Raw genomic sequence first — 4,708 nt, forward strand, 5'->3', positions numbered from 1 at the left:
CAGTTAAATGTAGTATGAATGTGTGTAGTAAGAATGAAATCCAGACTGACCACATTTGCCATGTTGGCTTTGTGCTTCACTGCCATTCACAACCTTGTGGGATAATAAAGTATCCAATGGATGCACACTTCAGAATTCCTGTGGAAGTAGTAGGTCATCTGGGTATTTTTCACCTAAATGTTTTATGAATACTGTGAATTTAGACACTTCTCATTTAATTTTTACTGTTTTCCACCTACTGTATAGTAGTGGAGTAAGCATATTCAGACACTGGTAGTGTTTCCAGGAGTTTTGTGTGTTGCATCCATACCAAGGATTGGCTGGTTGGCTTCAGTAGTTAACTCCTGCTGTAACCAGTGCTGGGGAAAGTTACTTTTAAAAGTAATGCATTCCAATATTGCGTTACTCCCTAAAAAAGTAACTAATTGCGTTAGTTACTTTTCATAAAAAGTAATGCGTTATATTACTTTTTCTCACCTGGGCTGGGCTTGTTTGTTTTTTAATAACAACAAAAAAAGTTCTATTTTTGGCAAATGTTAAGTTCACACCAAAAGTAAATGAATAAGCCTCAGGCTGAAGGAAATGCATATTGTCACCTGTACAGCAGAGGGCGCAGCTCAAGAAAACCTTTCAGCTGTGCTGCCATCTGGATTACAGAAGAACAGGATACAGAAGGAAGTTCAGCACTCTTATTTCTAAATCTAATCTAAAGTAATTTTTTGCTTATTAGTATGGTTGAATTAGTTAAAGGGATAGTTCACCCAAAATGAAAATTTGATTGTTATCTGCTTATCCCCAGGGCATCCAAGATGTAGGTGACTTTGTTCTTCAGTAGAACACAAATGATGATTTTGAACTCCAACCGTTGCCGTCTGTCAGTCAAATAATGCATGTCAATGGGAATTCCATCAATAAGAGTCAAAAAAATATGCACAGACAAATCCAAATTAAACCCTGCGGCTCGTGACGACACATTGATGTCCTAAGACACGAAACAATCGGCTTGTGCGAGAAACATTATTTATATCATTTTTTTTTACCTCTAATAAACCACTATGTCCAACTGCCTCTGCATCCGGTTAGTGAGGTCTGATCGCGCTCTGATGCAGGAAGTGATCGCTCGCACTCATAGATGTATACACGCGAGACATCACTTCCGTCACCAGAGATTGTTTTCAGACCTCACCAACCGGTTGTGGAGGCAGTTGGACATAGTGGTATATTAGAGGTAAAAAATTATATAAATACTTTCGGTTTCTGACACAAACCGATCGTTTCGTGTCTTAGGACATCAATGTGTCGTCACGAGCCGCAGGGTTTAATTTGGATTTGTCTGTGCATGTTTTTTTTTTGGCTCTTATAAATGGAGCTCCCATTGACATGCATTATACGGCTGACAGACCTCAACGGTTGGAGTTAAAATTCATAATTTGTGTTCTACTGAAGAAACAAAGTCACCTACATCTTGGATGCCCTGGGGGTAAGCAGATACACATCAAATTTACATTTTTGGGTGAACTATCCCTTTAATTGAAAGACAGCAGCAAAGGTTGGTTAAAAGGTTAGTTCACCCAAAAATGAAATTTCTGTCATTAAGTACTCACCCTCATATCGTCCCAAACCCCCAAGACCTTTGTTTGTCCTCAGAACACAAATTAAGATATTTTTGATGAAATCCGAGGGTATCTGATCCACACATAGGCAGCAATGACACTGAATCTTTTCCAGAAGGGCATTAAAAGACATCGATAAAACGGTCAATGTGACTACAGTGGTTCAACCTTAATGTTATGAAGTGACAAGAATACTTTTTGTGCGCCTAAACAAAACAAAATAACGACTTTTTCAACAATATCTAGTAATGGGCGATTTTAAAACACTGCTTCATGAAGCTTCACAAATCTTTTGTTTCGAATCAGTGGTTCAGAGTGCCAAAGTCACGTGATTTCAGTAAACGAGGCTTCGTTACGTCGTAAGTAGGGCTGTTCAGCGATAATCGTGATTATCATGTACAAAATAAGAGTCTGTGTTTACGTAATATATGCGTGTTTGTTTTGTGTATAATTATTATGTATATATAAATAAACATACATTCATGTATATATTTAAGAAAAATATCTTATGTTTCTATAAAAAATATTTAATTTATATATAATATAAAAAAATTAAAAATATAAATATATATTATTTATACATACATGCATATATTTCTCTCTCTCTCTCTCTCTCTCTCTCTCTATATATATATATATATATATATATATATATATATATATATATATATATATATATATATATATATATATATATGTGTGTATTTATATATACATAATATTTATACACAGAACAAACACACATATATTATGCAAAGACAGACTCTTATATTGTACACGATAATCACGATTATCGTTGAACAGCCCTAGTCATAAGTCTTTTGAAATTTCAGTGGTTCGTGTGTCTTTGGCAGTTTGATACATGCTCTGAACCACTGATTCAAAACAAAAGATTCATAAAGCTTCGAAGTTGAACCACTGTAGTCACGTTGATCGTTTTATCGATGTCTTTCAATGCCTTTCTGGACCTCAAAAGATTCAGTGTCATTGCAGCCTATGTGTGGATCAGATACCCTTGGATTTCATCAAAAATATCTTAATTTGAAGGTCTTACAGGTTTGGGACAATATAAGGGTGAGTACTTAATGACAGAAATTTCATTTTTGGGTGAACTAACCCTTTAATAAAGTGAGATTAAATAAAGTATTTTACATTTTTGTCACAAAAGTATATTATATTTGTGTAATTTAATATAGTGAATTATTACAGGTTTGTGTAAAATTATAAGAATGCATTTCACTGGTTTTATTATGTCACAAACATTGTCACAAAAGTGCGGACTTGTGACCGTGAGTGTTTAGGCTGCCATTTAGGACAGGGAAAAAGACAGTAAGAGGAAAATTGTTACTGTATCCACTGAAAAAAAATAATATATAGAATAATCTTTTTAAGGCTAAACATTTGAACTCATTCATTTAATTTACATCTATTATGAGATGTCAGGTACAGAAGAAAAAAAATGATTACAAAAACTTTGGTGGTTGAAGTAATACACTATAATATTAATTAAATGAGTTGGTGGTTGTATAATTACATTGGCTTCTAAGCAAATCCAGAATCTGCAGGTTTAACATTTTTTACACTGACTTTGAGCTTAAAAATACTTGTGCTGATGAATATGTAAAGGTCAGGAAATGTGTAGAATGGCAGATTCTGTGTGGTCCTGTTTGTAACAGGAACGTGACATTAAAGTTTTGTACTACAGGTGCTGGTCATATAATTAGAATATCGTGAAAAGGTTCATTTTTTTTATTGTAAATTAGGTTAAAAAAAATGAAACTTTCATTTATACTAGATTCCCTACATGTAAAGTAAAACACTTCAAAAGTTTTTTTTTTAAAATGTGTTGATTAGAGTGTACAGCTAATGAAAGTCCAAAATCCAGTATCTCAAAATATTAGAATATTTACATTTGAGTTTCACTAAATGACCATCCCTACAGTATAAATGCCGGGTATCTCTTGTTCTTTGAAACCACACTAATGGGGAAGACTGCTGACTTGGCAATGGTCCAGGAGACAATCATTGACACCCTCCACAAAGAGAGTAAGTCACAGATGGTCATTACTGAATGTGGTGGCTGTTTACAGAGTGATGTATCAAAGCATATTAAATGCAAAGTTGACTAGAAGGAAGAAATTGGGTAGGCAAAGGTGCACAAGCAACAGGGATGACCACAAGCTTGAGAATACTGTCAAGTAAAGCCGATTCAAACACTTGGGAGAGCTTCACAATGAGTAGAATGAAGCCGGAGTCAGCGCATCAAGAGTCACCACACTCAGACATCTTCAGGAAAAGGACTACTAAGCCACTTCTGAAACAGAAAAAACGTCAGAAGCATCTTACCTGGGCTAAGGAGAAAAAGAACTGGACAGTGAACAGTGGTCGAAAGTCCTCTTTTCAGATAAAAGTAAATTTTGCATTTCATGTTGAAATCATGGTCCCAGAGTCTGAAGGAAGACTGGGGAGGCACAGAATCCAAGTTGCTTGAAGTCTAGTGGGAAGTTTCTGAAGTTAGTAATGATTTGGGGGGCCGTGACATCTGCTGGTGTTGGTCCATTGTGTTTTGTCAAGTGCAAAGTCAATGCAGCCATCTTCCAGGAGATTTTGGAGCACTTTATGCTTCCATCTGCTGACAAGCTTTATGGAGATGCTGATTTCCTTTTCCAGCAGGACTTTAGCACCTGCCCACAGTGCAAAAACCTGTACTGACCATGATATTACTGTGCTTTTTTGGCCAGCCAACATGCCTGACCCCTGAATCTATGGGATATTTTCAAGAGAAAGATGAGAAACAGTCGATCCAACAATATACAGATGATCTGAAGGCTCAATAGTGCCTCAGCAGTGCCACAGGCTGATCACTTCCATGCCACACTTCACTGATGCTGTAATTTGTGCTAGGAGCAGGTCATTTGCTGTAATATGTGCTGCCGACCAAGTATTGAGTGTACAAATGAACATACTTTAAAGAACTTGAACTTTACTGTTTTGAAAATCCATTTTTTGATTGATCTTAGGAAATATTCTAATATTTTGAGATAATGGATTTTGGACTTTCATGAGCTGTACGCTCTAATCATCAAAATTAAAAA

This window comes from Megalobrama amblycephala, linkage group LG22 (assembly GCF_018812025.1).
Source record: "Megalobrama amblycephala isolate DHTTF-2021 linkage group LG22, ASM1881202v1, whole genome shotgun sequence".
Taxonomy (NCBI): domain Eukaryota; kingdom Metazoa; phylum Chordata; class Actinopteri; order Cypriniformes; family Xenocyprididae; genus Megalobrama; species Megalobrama amblycephala.